The sequence below is a fragment of the Echeneis naucrates genome, chromosome 5, assembly GCF_900963305.1.
Source record: "Echeneis naucrates chromosome 5, fEcheNa1.1, whole genome shotgun sequence".
Taxonomy (NCBI): domain Eukaryota; kingdom Metazoa; phylum Chordata; class Actinopteri; order Carangiformes; family Echeneidae; genus Echeneis; species Echeneis naucrates.
Genome location: NC_042515.1, coordinates 26,751,243 through 26,768,956, shown reverse-complemented (window position 1 = coordinate 26,768,956; position 17,714 = coordinate 26,751,243).

Genomic DNA, 17,714 nt, shown 5'->3' with positions numbered 1-17,714 from the left:
GTTACGGTCGCCGCAAACGACTGCCGCAGAGCGCCGCGGCCGCTCAACGCTCCGGCTCCGGCCAACAGCGGATCTCCAACGGCCAACTCCATCCGGACCGCCGCTTCATTCAAGTCTCCGCACACCGGACCGAGAGCCGACACCGGATTCCTGGGACACAACAACACACACGGGAAGCGGTTCGGCCCGCACACAGGATCCAATCAGATGACCCGGACTTCACAACTAAGGTCCGTATTCTTCATAAAGTCATCATTGCAACACATCATCTGGTTAATATTTCAACGGATCAGGCTCCACCCACCATCAGCCGTATGACACAGACCTTGGCCGCATTCATCAGGCCGGCGTTCCCCACGGAGTCTGCGAACCTCCTCATCCAGGGCAACGCCATGAACTGGGAACACACGGCACTCCTGATCCTGAAAGAACATTATAACTCAATCATTGAAAAAGAAATTAATAACCTGATGTTCTTCAAAAATCTTGACTGGCATGGCCCCTTCCAGATCGCCTCCATTTGGGCCAAAAGGAGGCTGGGCCGCCGCCTAAGGGCTGACACCATCCCACAGGCTGAGGCCATCATCCTGGCCCAGCTCTCAGACCAAGTCCCACCAACACAATCCATAACCACAACACACAACAATAAAGTCTCTCCCCCCACAACCAATAACAACCCACCTGCTCCAGCTTCCACTCCACCTCATAGACCTTCTAGACCTCCCAGACCTCCAAAAGCCCCAGCGCCTCCAGCACCTGCATCCTCCAACAGGAATTCTGTTGGCACCTCCACTCCTCCTCCGAGACCTCCCCCACCAGCATCAGCACCTCGTCCCAAGGGAAACAACCACCCCCCTCCCTCATGCCCCCCCCTCTTACCTGGAACCCGTCCTGCTGCTTCAACGGCTGCTGCTCCAACGGCTGCTGCTCCACCTGGTCCATCTCCACGTCCTCCTCTGGCTCCTTCACGGCTCCTTTCTTCCAACTCACCTGTTCAGGTTTCCAAACACCGACCCACCAGGCACATTCACACCACTAAAAAAATGAGGGACTGGGGCCTCACAATCAGACAGCCCGTCCTGATCATGGGGGATTACAACCTGGCCCGTTGTCCCTCATTCAAACACCGCGATTTGCAGATTGACAGTTATCCGGGGGCCAACTTCAGACACGCAGGGGCCATCATCTCTAAAGCTACCTGCTCCCAGGCCCCACACACAATCGTTTTGGCCTTTGGCCTGAATCACAGGGCCCAAAAAACCTCATCCTTTGCCACCAAACAGCTCCAAAGGGCCCTGAGAACTACGAAGAGGCACTTTCCTCAGACCCGGATCAAGGTGCCTCTGATTAACTTTTCCCAAGAGCTCCCACAAACACAGAGGAAGAACCTGGAACGTGTGAATAAATATATTGCACAATATTGTGATTTCATTCCTCAGCTCCCAACCTCCAGGTTCAGCACTGAAAAGGACAAAGTGCACTGGTCCAAAGAAACGGCAGAGGCCATGCTTCACCACTGGGTGGAGCACTTGGACCTAAAATAAATGTCTCTTGTGACCTATTGTACATAATTCCTTGTATTCTGTGTTTTAAGTGCTACTTTGTGATGACCTTGTGATAACCCAAATTTTTCTACTATTTGGCCCCAAATTGATACCTTTTCAGGAATACAGAACACCATTAGTTGTCTGTAATTATCTCTGCCTTAAAACACAATTCGGCCTTAATCAGACCCCAAGACAGAGAACAACGGGGACCCTAATTTGTAGATTTGGACATTTATATCCACAAGGCCTTATGGGGGATAGGAGGGATGCTTCGCGGGACTGTATGGAGTGTGCACACAACCTTCCCCTTCCCCTTTCCCATTTCCTTTTTCCCTACCCCAACCCAACCCTAACTCTAAACCCTAACCCTAACCCTAACCCTAACCCTAACCCTAACCCTAACCCTAAACCCTAACCCTAACCCTAACCCTAACCCTAACCCCCTAACCCTAACCCTAACCCTAACCCCTAACCCCTAACCCCTAACCCTAACCCTAACCCTAACCCTAACCCTAACCCGGGGACTCACCTAAAAGAAAAACAGAAAAAAACAGAAAATTAATACAAATATACTTACCTGGAAACCTGTGAAAGAAAAATTAAAAAAGAAAAAATTATACTCACCTGAATTAATTACCTGGATACTTACCTTAAAATTTACCTGAAAAAGAAGAAAAAACTAATTAAAAACAGTTATAATTGGAATAAAATTACAAGTAAAACTAAGTATAAATATAAAAAGGACTAAAAATTGGGTTAAAAAACTATGTATAAAAAATTATTAATATAAATATGAAAATTGATATTAAAATAAGGCCTAAAAATAATTAAAACTATAAAGAGTATCATCCTCAATTGATTTATATTAAAATTCTATAAAAAAATCTATTAAAACCATTGGAAAACTAAAGAAAAAAAGAAAAAAACTAAAACCGCAAATTGGAAACTAAAAAACACATTCGGTAAAAACAAAACTTAAGAAACAGCCAAAGTGGGAGGAGTCAGGAGCGTATATAAGGAGAAGCGGCTCCAGCTCCTTCATTTCTTTTTTGTTTTCGGGGGGAGCACACACCAGAAGCCTGAAGAAGACCTAATCAGGTCGAAACGTCGCGGCGGTGTGTGTTGGGAATGGCCTTTTTTTATGGGATTTATTTCTTTTAATTATTTTATTCGTTTTTTATTATGATTTAATTTAAGTTTAAATAAAATAATAAAAAAACAAAAAAAACAAAACACGACTCAGTAAGGGGGACCAGGGGGTCCCTGGGAAGTGCGCGTGCACTAAGGGACCATCCCCCAGGGGATGGCGCCCTTCTCTTTTCCCAAAACCTAACCCGCCAGAGCCTGCCAGTGGGCCCCCTGGTCCCCAAAATATTTCATAACTCAAATTGGACAAATATTAAAAATTAATAAAAACTAAACCTAAATATAATTGGACTTAAAACCTAATTGGACCCTAACCCTAATTCATGGATGAACTAAAACAATTTGACCTTTGACCCTAACAATTGGAAACCCTAACTAAAGCTAACCCTAAATTAATAACAATTTGACTCTAAAGATATATTTAATGTGGCCCTAACCCTAACCCTAATTTGACTTAAAATAAAAACCTAACAGTAATTGGACTCTAACCCTAACCCTAACCCTAGGTGGTATCTAACCCTAACCCTAACCCTAATTGGACTCTAACCCTAACCCTAACCCTAGGTTATCTAACCCTAATTTGGACTCTAACCCTAACCCTAACCCTAGGTGTTATCTAACCCTAACCCTAATTTGGACTCTAACCCTAACCCTAACCCTAGGTTTATATAACCCTAACCCTAATTGGATGCTAACCCTAACCTTAACCCTAATTGGACTTCTAAAAATAAATAATTAATTATAATGATAAATCCCCAAATTTGAACTAACCCTAATTGACCTGTCTAGCTCCACCCAGATTCCGGACTCGAAGCCTAACTAAATTTGGACCTGACACTAACCCTAACCCTAATAGCACGCGAACCTGACCTATCAACCCAATTTGGATGCCCGCTGCCTAGTCATTCATTGCTCCTGGGATGAGGACTGCCCCAGTGAAGCCCAAATAGAGAAAGTAAAAATTGCCCACGGGAAGAAGCATACCCCGAATGAGGCCAAGTCGGACTATGGTAGTGCCGAGGCTAAGGAAAGAGGAGATGGCAGGATAGTGAAGCGAAAAGCGAGGGGGGACGAGGAAGAGAAGAATAAGGAAAGGAAGAAAGAAAAGAAAATGTAGTGGGATGGAAAGGAAGAAGCAGGAAGGAGAAAAAAGAGGGGAAATATGATTATAAGATGAATAATAAATATGATTAAAAATTAATTAAAAATTGGATATATATTAAAAACAGTAACTTGGTGATCTATACTCACCCGGGGACTCACCTAAAAGAAAAACAGAAAAAAACAGAAAATTAATACAAATATACTTACCTGGAAACCTGTGAAAGAAAAATTAAAAAAGAAAAAATTATACTCACCTGAATTAATTACCTGGATACTTACCTTAAAATTTACCTGAAAAAGAAGAAAAAACTAATTAAAAACAGTTATAATTGGAATAAAATTACAAGTAAAACTAAGTATAAATATAAAAAGGACTAAAAATTGGGTTAAAAAACTATGTATAAAAAATTATTAATATAAATATGAAAATTGATATTAAAATAAGGCCTAAAAATAATTAAAACTATAAAGAGTATCATCCTCAATTGATTTATATTAAAATTCTATAAAAAAATCTATTAAAACCATTGGAAAACTAAAGAAAAAAAGAAAAAACTAAAACCGCAAATTGGAAACTAAAAAACACATTCGGTAAAAACAAAACTTAAGAAACAGCCAAAGTGGGAGGAGTCAGGAGCGTATATAAGGAGAAGCGGCTCCAGCTCCTTCATTTCTTTTTTGTTTTCGGGGGGAGCACACACCAGAAGCCTGAAGAAGACCTAATCAGGTCGAAACGTCGCGGCGGTGTGTGTTGGGAATGGCCTTTTTTTATGGGATTTATTTCTTTTAATTATTTTATTCGTTTTTTATTATGATTTAATTTAAGTTTAAATAAAATAATAAAAAAACAAAAAAAACAAAACACGACTCAGTAAGGGGGACCAGGGGGTCCCTGGGAAGTGCGCGTGCACTAAGGGACCATCCCCCAGGGGATGGCGCCCTTCTCTTTTCCCAAAACCTAACCCGCCAGAGCCTGCCAGTGGGCCCCCTGGTCCCCAAAATATTTCATAACTCAAATTGGACAAATATTAAAAATTAATAAAAACTAAACCTAAATATAATTGGACTTAAAACCTAATTGGACCCTAACCCTAATTCATGGATGAACTAAAACAATTTGACCTTTGACCCTAACAATTGGAAACCCTAACTAAAGCTAACCCTAAATTAATAACAATTTGACTCTAAAGATATATTTAATGTGGCCCTAACCCTAACCCTAATTGGATTTAAAATAAAAACCTAACCCTAATTGGACTCTAACCCTAACCCTAACCCTAGGTGGTATCTAACCCTAACCCTAACCCTAATTGGACTCTAACCCTAACCCTAACCCTAGGTTATCTAACCCTAATTTGGACTCTAACCCTAACCCTAACCCTAGGTGTTATCTAACCCTAACCCTAATTTGGACTCTAACCCTAACCCTAACCCTAGGTTTATATAACCCTAACCCTAATTGGATGCTAACCCTAACCTTAACCCTAATTGGACTTCTAAAAATAAATAATTAATTATAATGATAAATCCCCAAATTTGAACTAACCCTAATTGACCTGTCTAGCTCCACCCAGATTCCGGACTCGAAGCCTAACTAAATTTGGACCTGACACTAACCCTAACCCTAATAGCACGCGAACCTGACCTATCAACCCAATTTGGATGCCCGCTGCCTAGTCATTCATTGCTCCTGGGATGAGGACTGCCCCAGTGAAGCCCAAATAGAGAAAGTAAAAATTGCCCACGGGAAGAAGCATACCCCGAATGAGGCCAAGTCGGACTATGGTAGTGCCGAGGCTAAGGAAAGAGGAGATGGCAGGATAGTGAAGCGAAAAGCGAGGGGGGACGAGGAAGAGAAGAATAAGGAAAGGAAGAAAGAAAAGAAAATGTAGTGGGATGGAAAGGAAGAAGCAGGAAGGAGAAAAAAGAGGGGAAATATGATTATAAGATGAATAATAAATATGATTAAAAATTAATTAAAAATTGGATATATATTAAAAACAGTAACTTGGTGATCTATACTCACCCGGGGACTCACCTAAAAGAAAAACAGAAAAAAACAGAAAATTAATACAAATATACTTACCTGGAAACCTGTGAAAGAAAAATTAAAAAGAAAAAATTATACTCACCTGAATTAATTACCTGGATACTTACCTTAAAATTTACCTGAAAAAGAAGAAAAAACTAATTAAAAACAGTTATAATTGGAATAAAATTACAAGTAAAACTAAGTATAAATATAAAAAGGACTAAAAATTGGGTTAAAAAACTATGTATAAAAAATTATTAATATAAATATGAAAATTGATATTAAAATAAGGCCTAAAAATAATTAAAACTATAAAGAGTATCATCCTCAATTGATTTATATTAAAATTCTATAAAAAAATCTATTAAAACCATTGGAAAACTAAAGAAAAAAAGAAAAAACTAAAACCGCAAATTGGAAACTAAAAAACACATTCGGTAAAAACAAAACTTAAGAAACAGCCAAAGTGGGAGGAGTCAGGAGCGTATATAAGGAGAAGCGGCTCCAGCTCCTTCATTTCTTTTTTGTTTTCGGGGGGAGCACACACCAGAAGCCTGAAGAAGACCTAATCAGGTCGAAACGTCGCGGCGGTGTGTGTTGGGAATGGCCTTTTTTTATGGGATTTATTTCTTTTAATTATTTTATTCGTTTTTATTATGATTTAATTTAAGTTTAAATAAAATAATAAAAAAACAAAAAAAACAAAACACGACTCAGTAAGGGGGACCAGGGGGTCCCTGGGAAGTGCGCGTGCACTAAGGGACCATCCCCCAGGGGATGGCGCCCTTCTCTTTTCCCAAAACCTAACCCGCCAGAGCCTGCCAGTGGGCCCCCTGGTCCCCAAAATATTTCATAACTCAAATTGGATAAATATTAAAAATTAATAAAAACTAAACCTAAATATAATTGGACTTGAAACCTAATTGGACCCTAACCCTAATTCATGGATGAACTAAAACAATTTGACCTTTGACCCTAACAATTGGAAACCCTAACTAAAGCTAACCCTAAATTAATAACAATTTGACTCTAAAGATATATTTAATGTGGCCCTAACCCTAACCCTAATTTGACTTAAAATAAAAACCTAACAGTAATTGGACTCTAACCCTAACCCTAACCCTAGGTGGTATCTAACCCTAACCCTAACCCTAATTGGACTCTAACCCTAACCCTAACCCTAGGTTATCTAACCCTAATTTGGACTCTAACCCTAACCCTAACCCTAGGTGTTATCTAACCCTAACCCTAATTTGGACTCTAACCCTAACCCTAACCCTAGGTTTATATAACCCTAACCCTAATTGGATGCTAACCCTAACCTTAACCCTAATTGGACTTCTAAAAATAAATAATTAATTATAATGATAAATCCCCAAATTTGAACTAACCCTAATTGACCTGTCTAGCTCCACCCAGATTCCGGACTCGAAGCCTAACTAAATTTGGACCTGACACTAACCCTAACCCTAATAGCACGCGAACCTGACCTATCAACCCAATTTGGATGCCCGCTGCCTAGTCATTCATTGCTCCTGGGATGAGGACTGCCCCAGTGAAGCCCAAATAGAGAAAGTAAAAATTGCCCACGGGAAGAAGCATACCCCGAATGAGGCCAAGTCGGACTATGGTAGTGCCGAGGCTAAGGAAAGAGGAGATGGCAGGATAGTGAAGCGAAAAGCGAGGGGGGACGAGGAAGAGAAGAATAAGGAAAGGAAGAAAGAAAAGAAAATGTAGTGGGATGGAAAGGAAGAAGCAGGAAGGAGAAAAAAGAGGGGAAATATGATTATAAGATGAATAATAAATATGATTAAAAATTAATTAAAAATTGGATATATATTAAAAACAGTAACTTGGTGATCTATACTCACCCGGGGACTCACCTAAAAGAAAAACAGAAAAAAACAGAAAATTAATACAAATATACTTACCTGGAAACCTGTGAAAGAAAAATTAAAAAAGAAAAAATTATACTCACCTGAATTAATTACCTGGATACTTACCTTAAAATTTACCTGAAAAAGAAGAAAAAACTAATTAAAAACAGTTATAATTGGAATAAAATTACAAGTAAAACTAAGTATAAATATAAAAAGGACTAAAAATTGGGTTAAAAAACTATGTATAAAAAATTATTAATATAAATATGAAAATTGATATTAAAATAAGGCCTAAAAATAATTAAAACTATAAAGAGTATCATCCTCAATTGATTTATATTAAAATTCTATAAAAAAATCTATTAAAACCATTGGAAAACTAAAGAAAAAAAGAAAAAACTAAAACCGCAAATTGGAAACTAAAAAACACATTCGGTAAAAACAAAACTTAAGAAACAGCCAAAGTGGGAGGAGTCAGGAGCGTATATAAGGAGAAGCGGCTCCAGCTCCTTCATTTCTTTTTTGTTTTCGGGGGGAGCACACACCAGAAGCCTGAAGAAGACCTAATCAGGTCGAAACGTCGCGGCGGTGTGTGTTGGGAATGGCCTTTTTTTATGGGATTTATTTCTTTTAATTATTTTATTCGTTTTTTATTATGATTTAATTTAAGTTTAAATAAAATAATAAAAAAACAAAAAAAACAAAACACGACTCAGTAAGGGGGACCAGGGGGTCCCTGGGAAGTGCGCGTGCACTAAGGGACCATCCCCCAGGGGATGGCGCCCTTCTCTTTTCCCAAAACCTAACCCTAACCCTAACCCTAACCCTAACCATTCCGGGACCAGGGTGGCGGAAGAATGTGGGGGAAGGACCGTGCCCCTCCTGTCCTCAATCGAGGACAGGCTCAGCCCTTCCGCCCTAACCCTAACCCTAACCCTAACCCTAAACCCTAACCCTAACCCTAACCCTAACTTCTATTTGAACCCTAACCCTAACCTAACCCTAACCCCTAAACCTAATCTTAACCCTAACCCTAATCTTAACTCTATTCTAACCCTAACCCTAACCTTTATCTTAACCCTAACCCTAACCTTAACCTAACCCTAACCCTAACTTCTATCTGAACCCTAACCCTAACCTTAACCTAACCCTAACCTAACACTAAACCCCATCCCTCTGACTTATTAAAAATATTAAAAATATAAATATAATTAAAAATGTGTAGTAAAATTTATAATAGATAATTAGACAGCAAATAATACTAAAAATTTGATAAATAGAAATTAAAAAGACAATAAATAGACTAAAACTAATAAATAAATGAATAAATATATAATTTTATTAAATTAAATAACATTTATGGGTTAAAAAGGGTTAAAATTGATCAAAAACAGGAGTAAAGTTAAAAAGACGAACAAAAAACAAAAAAGACGAAAAGACGAACAAGAATTAAAAAAGACGAAAAGACGAACCAAAAAATAAAAAGCCAAACCAAGCTTATAAAAAGGACAAACACAATTGAAAGAGCTCATTCTTTCTTGAGCTCTGGAAGGGAGAACACCACCAAAATTGACTCCTACCTTGCAGCCTAATAAAAAATTTTTTGTGTGCCAATTATTATTTTCTTTTTTAGCCTGATGAAGACCGTATAAGGTCGAAACGTTGCTAATTATTTTTTATTTTTTTATTTTTTTAGGCACACCTTCCTTAGTTGTTTATTATAAAAAAAGTATCCTTTCTAATTTAGAAAGCGTTTTTTGTTCTTTTATAAATAAATAAATAATAGATAAAACAAATACACATACATACACAAACACATAAAAAATTAAAAAAAAGACACAACATGCAAGAGGACGGGTGGCGGACCGTGCAGTATGGGAGGCACGGGAAGCGCACCCTAACACCTACTTGGGGCGGGTATCGGGGATTCGGGGGAATGGAGCGAGCATTCGCCTCCTCCTTCGGGAGGGGGTATCAGACCCTTCATCCTAACCCTAACCCTAACCCTAACCCTAACCCTAGGTGGTATCTAACCCTAACCCTAACCCTAATTGGACTCTAACCCTAACCCTAACCCTAGGTTATCTAACCCTAATTTGGACTCTAACCCTAACCCTAACCCTAGGTGTTATCTAACCCTAACCCTAATTTGGACTCTAACCCTAACCCTAACCCTAGGTTTATATAACCCTAACCCTAATTGGATGCTAACCCTAACCTTAACCCTAATTGGACTTCTAAAAATAAATAATTAATTATAATGATAAATCCCCAAATTTGAACTAACCCTAATTGACCTGTCTAGCTCCACCCAGATTCCGGACTCGAAGCCTAACTAAATTTGGACCTGACACTAACCCTAACCCTAATAGCACGCGAACCTGACCTATCAACCCAATTTGGATGCCCGCTGCCTAGTCATTCATTGCTCCTGGGATGAGGACTGCCCCAGTGAAGCCCAAATAGAGAAAGTAAAAATTGCCCACGGGAAGAAGCATACCCCGAATGAGGCCAAGTCGGACTATGGTAGTGCCGAGGCTAAGGAAAGAGGAGATGGCAGGATAGTGAAGCGAAAAGCGAGGGGGGACGAGGAAGAGAAGAATAAGGAAAGGAAGAAAGAAAAGAAAATGTAGTGGGATGGAAAGGAAGAAGCAGGAAGGAGAAAAAAGAGGGGAAATATGATTATAAGATGAATAATAAATATGATTAAAAATTAATTAAAAATTGGATATATATTAAAAACAGTAACTTGGTGATCTATACTCACCCGGGGACTCACCTAAAAGAAAAACAGAAAAAACAGAAAATTAATACAAATATACTTACCTGGAAACCTGTGAAAGAAAAATTAAAATAGAAAAAATTATACTCACCTGAATTAATTACCTGGATACTTACCTTAAAATTTACCTGAAAAAGAAGAAAAAACAAGTTAAAAACAGTTATAATTGGAATAAAAATACAAGTAAAACTAAGTAAAAATATAAAAAGGACTAAAAATTGGGTTAAAAAACTATGTATAAAAAATTATTGATATAAATATGAAAATTGATATTAAAATAAGGCCTAAAAATAATTAAAACTATAAATAGTATCATCCACAATTGATTTACATTAAAATTCTATAAAAAAATCTATTAAAACCATTGGAATACAAAAGAAAAAAGAAAAAAACTAAAACCGCAAACTGGAAACTAAAAAACACATTCGGTAAAAACAAAACTTAAGAAACAGCCAAAGTGGGAGGAGTCAGGAGCGTATATAAGGAGAAGCGGCTCCAGCTCCTTCATTTCTTTTTTGTTTTCGGGGGGAGCACACACCTTAGCCTGAAGAAGACCTAAATCAGGTCGAAACGTCGCGGCGGTGTGTGTTGGGAATGGCCTTTTTTATGGGATTTATTTCTTTTAATTATTTTATTCGTTTTTTATTATAATTTAATTTAAGTTTAAATAAAATAATAAAAAAACAAAAACAAAAACACGACTCAGTAAGGGGGACCAGGGGGTCCCTGGGAAGTGCGCGTGCACTAAGGGACCATCCCCCAGGGGATGGCGCCCTTCTCTTTTCCCAAAACCTAACCCGCCAGAGCCTGCCAGTGGGCCCCCTGGTCCCCAAAATATTTCATAACACAAATTGGACAAATATTAAAAATTCATAAAAACTAAACCTAAATATAATTGGACTCTAAACCTAATTGGACCCTAACCCTAATTCATGGATGAACTAAAACAATTTGACCTTTAACCCTAACAATTGGAAACCCTAACTAAAGCTAACCCTAAATTAATAACAATTTGATTCTAAAGATATATTTAATGTGGCCCTAACCCTAACCCTAATTGGATTTAAAATTAAAACCTAACAGTAATTTGACTCTAACCCTAACCCTAACCCTAGGTGGTATCTAACCCTAACCCTAACCCTAATTGGACTCTAACCCTAACCCTAACCCTAGGTTATCTAACCCTAATTTGGACTCTAACCCTAACCCTAACCCTAGGTGTTATCTAACCCTAACCCTAATTTGGACTCTAACCCTAACCCTAACCCTAGGTTTATATAACCCTAACCCTAATTGGATGCTAACCCTAACCTTAACCCTAATTGGACTTCTAAAAATAAATAATTAATTATAATGATAAATCCCCAAATTTGAACTAACCCTAATTGACCTGTCTAGCTCCACCCAGATTCCGGACTCGAAGCCTAACTAAATTTGGACCTGACACTAACCCTAAACCTAATAGCACGCGAACCTGACCTATCAACCCAATTTGGATGCCCGCTGCCTAGTCATTCATTGCTCCTGGGATGAGGACTGCCCCAGTGAAGCCCAAATAGAGAAAGTAAAAATTGCCCACGGGAAGAAGCATACCCCGAATGAGGCCAAGTCGGACTATGGTAGTGCCGAGGCTAAGGAAAGAGGAGATGGCAGGATAGTGAAGCGAAAAGCGAGGGGGGACGAGGAAGAGAAGAATAAGGAAAGGAAGAAAGAAAAGAAAATGTAGTGGGATGGAAAGGAAGAAGCAGGAAGGAGAAAAAAGAGGGGAAATATGATTATAAGATGAATAATAAATATGATTAAAAATTAATTAAAAATTGGATATATATTAAAAACAGTAACTTGGTGATCTATACTCACCCGGGGACTCACCTAAAAGAAAAACAGAAAAAACAGAAAATTAATACAAATATACTTACCTGGAAACCTGTGAAAGAAAAATTAAAATAGAAAAAATTATACTCACCTGAATTAATTACCTGGATACTTACCTTAAAATTTACCTGAAAAAGAAGAAAAAACAAGTTAAAAACAGTTATAATTGGAATAAAAATACAAGTAAAACTAAGTAAAAATATAAAAAGGACTAAAAATTGGGTTAAAAAACTATGTATAAAAAATTATTGATATAAATATGAAAATTGATATTAAAATAAGGCCTAAAAATAATTAAAACTATAAATAGTATCATCCACAATTGATTTACATTAAAATTCTATAAAAAAATCTATTAAAACCATTGGAATACAAAAGAAAAAAGAAAAAAACTAAAACCGCAAACTGGAAACTAAAAAACACATTCGGTAAAAACAAAACTTAAGAAACAGCCAAAGTGGGAGGAGTCAGGAGCGTATATAAGGAGAAGCGGCTCCAGCTCCTTCATTTCTTTTTTGTTTTCGGGGGGAGCACACACCTTAGCCTGAAGAAGACCTAAATCAGGTCGAAACGTCGCGGCGGTGTGTGTTGGGAATGGCCTTTTTTATGGGATTTATTTCTTTTAATTATTTTATTCGTTTTTTATTATAATTTAATTTAAGTTTAAATAAAATAATAAAAAAACAAAAACAAAAACACGACTCAGTAAGGGGGACCAGGGGGTCCCTGGGAAGTGCGCGTGCACTAAGGGACCATCCCCCAGGGGATGGCGCCCTTCTCTTTTCCCAAAACCTAACCCGCCAGAGCCTGCCAGTGGGCCCCCTGGTCCCCAAAATATTTCATAACTCAAATTGGACAAATATTAAAAATTAATAAAAACTAAACCTAAATATAATTGGACTTAAAACCTAATTGGACCCTAACCCTAATTCATGGATGAACTAAAACAATTTGACCTTTGACCCTAACAATTGGAAACCCTAACTAAAGCTAACCCTAAATTAATAACAATTTGACTCTAAAGATATATTTAATGTGGCCCTAACCCTAACCCTAATTTGACTTAAAATAAAAACCTAACAGTAATTGGACTCTAACCCTAACCCTAACCCTAGGTGGTATCTAACCCTAACCCTAACCCTAATTGGACTCTAACCCTAACCCTAACCCTAGGTTATCTAACCCTAATTTGGACTCTAACCCTAACCCTAACCCTAGGTGTTATCTAACCCTAACCCTAATTTGGACTCTAACCCTAACCCTAACCCTAGGTTTATATAACCCTAACCCTAATTGGATGCTAACCCTAACCTTAACCCTAATTGGACTTCTAAAAATAAATAATTAATTATAATGATAAATCCCCAAATTTGAACTAACCCTAATTGACCTGTCTAGCTCCACCCAGATTCCGGACTCGAAGCCTAACTAAATTTGGACCTGACACTAACCCTAAACCTAATAGCACGCGAACCTGACCTATCAACCCAATTTGGATGCCCGCTACCTAGTCATTCATTGCTCCTGGGATGAGGACTGCCCCAGTGAAGCCCAAATAGAGAAAGTAAAAATTGCCCACGGGAAGAAGCATACCCCGAATGAGGCCAAGTCGGACTATGGTAGTGCCGAGGCTAAGGAAAGAGGAGATGGCAGGATAGTGAAGCGAAAAGCGAGGGGGGACGAGGAAGAGAAGAACAAGGAAAGGAAGAAAGAAAAGAAAATGTAGTGGGATGGAAAGGAAGAAGCAGGAAGGAGAAAAAAGAGGGGAAATATGATTATAAGATGAATAATAAATATGATTAAAAATTAATTAAAAATTGGATATATATTAAAAACAGTAACTTGGTGATCTATACTCACCCGGGGACTCACCTAAAAGAAAAACAGAAAAAACAGAAAATTAATACAAATATACTTACCTGGAAACCTGTGAAAGAAAAATTAAAATAGAAAAAATTATACTCACCTGAATTAATTACCTGGATACTTACCTTAAAATTTACCTGAAAAAGAAGAAAAAACAAGTTAAAAACAGTTATAATTGGAATAAAAATACAAGTAAAACTAAGTAAAAATATAAAAAGGACTAAAAATTGGGTTAAAAAACTATGTATAAAAAATTATTGATATAAATATGAAAATTGATATTAAAATAAGGCCTAAAAATAATTAAAACTATAAATAGTATCATCCACAATTGATTTACATTAAAATTCTATAAAAAAATCTATTAAAACCATTGGAATACAAAAGAAAAAAGAAAAAAACTAAAACCGCAAATTGGAAACTAAAAAACACATTCGGTAAAAACAAAACTTAAGAAACAGCCAAAGTGGGAGGAGTCAGGAGCGTATATAAGGAGAAGCGGCTCCAGCTCCTTCATTTCTTTTTTGTTTTCGGGGGGAGCACACACCTTAGCCTGAAGAAGACCTAAATCAGGTCGAAACGTCGCGGCGGTGTGTGTTGGGAATGGCCTTTTTTATGGGATTTATTTCTTTTAATTATTTTATTCGTTTTTTATTATAATTTAATTTAAGTTTAAATAAAATAATAAAAAAACAAAAACAAAAACACGACTCAGTAAGGGGGACCAGGGGGTCCCTGGGAAGTGCGCGTGCACTAAGGGACCATCCCCCAGGGGATGGCGCCCTTCTCTTTTCCCAAAACCTAACCCCTAACCCTAACCCTAACCCTAACCCCACAGTTCAAATAGTCTGTCTTCCCCTTGTCTTGTGCCAGTGTGTCGTCGTCGTTGGCGTTTTTCACTTGGGTCTGAGATCATTGCTGCCAAGAATAAAGTCTGTGTCTTACAAAGCCTCTGCATCTGAGTCCTATCTGAGTCCTGGCCTGACAGCACACACTGGCCAGTATGGACTCAGCAGAGGCGGCCCAGCTGACGGCAGTACTACGTTCCCAGGAAGCGCGGCTTACCCACCAGGAGGCGTTCCAGGGGGAGATGGTTGCGCGGCTGGACCAACTGTCAACCCAAATGTAGGCCCTGGCCGGACACCTGCAGCAAACAGCCAAACCACCCATCAAACCAGAACCATCGGCTCCGACCGCGGTTGCCGTTCAGGCTGAGCCCGTCGCTGGGTTCGGCATCAGACTGGCGCCCCCAGAGCAATTTTCCAGGGAGCCCAGACTTTGCAAGGTGTTTTTGATATACTGCTCCATTCACTTCGAGCATTCCCCCCACGCTTTTTCCACTGACCGAGCAAAGATTTCATTTATGGTGTCCCATCTGACCGGGAGAGCAAGGGCATGGGCCACGGCTGAATGGGGTCGTGATTAGCCACTTTGTCACTCACTCCGAGATTTTGAAGCGGCTCTCCAGAGAACGTTCGACCCGGTAACCACAGACCGAGAAAAGGCCAGAGAACTAGTCGGGCTGACACAGGCCAATGGGTCGGTCTGTGACTACGCCATCCGCTTTCGCACCCTAGCGGCAGAGAGTGGATGGAATTCCGCGGCACTATACGACGTAATCCTCAAGGGACTGTCCACACCCATACGGGAACGGCTGGCTCCAGTGGACCTACCCAGGGACCTGGACTCACTCATCGCCCTAGCCATCCGGACGGACAACCGGATGAAAGAGCTCCGCCAACATCGAGAACAGCGACCGTCGTCGGGGAGGTACCGATGTTTTCAGGGACAGGATATCCCAGCAGCCCAGGGTTCAACCTCGGAAAGACCGGCAGAGGAGTCCGAACCCATGCAACTTGGCAGGGCACGTCTGACACCCGAGGAATGGCAGCAACGACAGCAGGAGGGCAGATGCTTCTACTGTCCAGCCACCTCATTGCTGCGTGTCCCACCAAAGGGATGAAATGGGTGAGTTTGCCCGCATTTCAGGGCCGCGTCTCACGCGTCCTCACAGCAGCGAGGGTTTTGCACCATGACATTAACACAAATCTTAAAGTACTCATAGATTCAGGGGCTGATGAGAGCCTGATGGACTGGGGGCTGGCGGCCAAATTGGGGCTCAATTCCAAGGTGTTGGCCAACCCCATTAGAGCTCGTGCCCTTAACGGCAAGGAACTGTTCACGATAATCCATGTCACTGAAACCCTTAAACTACACATTCACGGACATCAAGAGCACATGCAGTTTTTTCTCTGCCACTCCCCATCACAGAAACTAATCCTGGGCCACCCCTGGTTGTGCACCCATAACCCCCACATTAACTGGAAGACCGGAAAGGTCATAGGGTGGGGGGAGGAATGTGTGGCGCACACTAAGGGTATCCAGAAACCTGAAGCTGTCTTGTCAAATATTAACCATGTTTCTCTCCATGTCACCACAGACTCAGAAATAAACCTTACATCCGTCCCGCCCTGTTATCACCACCTGCGGGAGGTGTTCAGCAAAGCCAAGGCCTTGTCGCTGCCTCCCCATAGACCCTATGACTGCACCATCGACCTGATCCCCGGGTTCCAGCATCCCCAAGGGCCGCCTTTACTCGGTCTTCAGGCCAGAGAAAGCAGCCATGAAAGAATACATTGAGACCTCACTGAAGGCGGGGCTGATCCGCCCCTCTTCGTCAGCCGCTGGAGCTGGATTCTTCTTTGTGGCAAAAAAGGATGGTTCCCTAAGGCCATGCATTGATTACAGCCCCCTCAATGACATCACAATAAAGAACCGTTACCCGTTACCTCTCATGTCCTCCGTTTTCGACCAACTCCAACAGGCCAAAATATTCACCAAATTAGACCTCCGAAACGCCTATCACCTTGTAAGAATCAGGGAGGGGGACAAATGGAAGACTGGGTTCAACACTCCGAGCGGCCACTATGAATACCTGGTCATGCCCTTTGGACTCACGAATGCACCGGCAGTATTTCAGGCCATGATCAATGATGTGCTCAGGGACTTCCTCGACCAATTTGTGTACGTCTATTTAGATGATATTCTTATCTACTCTCCAGATATAGACTCCCACAGAAAGTATGTAACCGCAGTCCTTCAGCGACTATTAACTCACAAGTTATATGTTAAGGCTGAAAAAAGCGAGTTCCATGCCGACACCATCTCCTTCCTGGGCTTCATCGTAGCCCCTGGGAGAGTACAGATGGATCCGGCTAAAGTTAGCGCTGTGACCAACTGGCCCATACCTGATAGCTGCAAGAAAGTTCAGCAGTTCCTCGGGTTTGCTAACTTTTACAGGCGGTTCATCAGAGGCTTCAGCGCCATAGCAGCCCCTCTGCATGCACTAACCTCGTCAAAAGTACGGTTCTCCTGGTCTCCAGAGGCAGAGACGGCCTTCCAGACCCTGAAGTCCCGCTTAACGACAGCTCCCATTCTCACGATGCCGGACCCCAGACGACAGTTCACAGTAGAGGTGGATG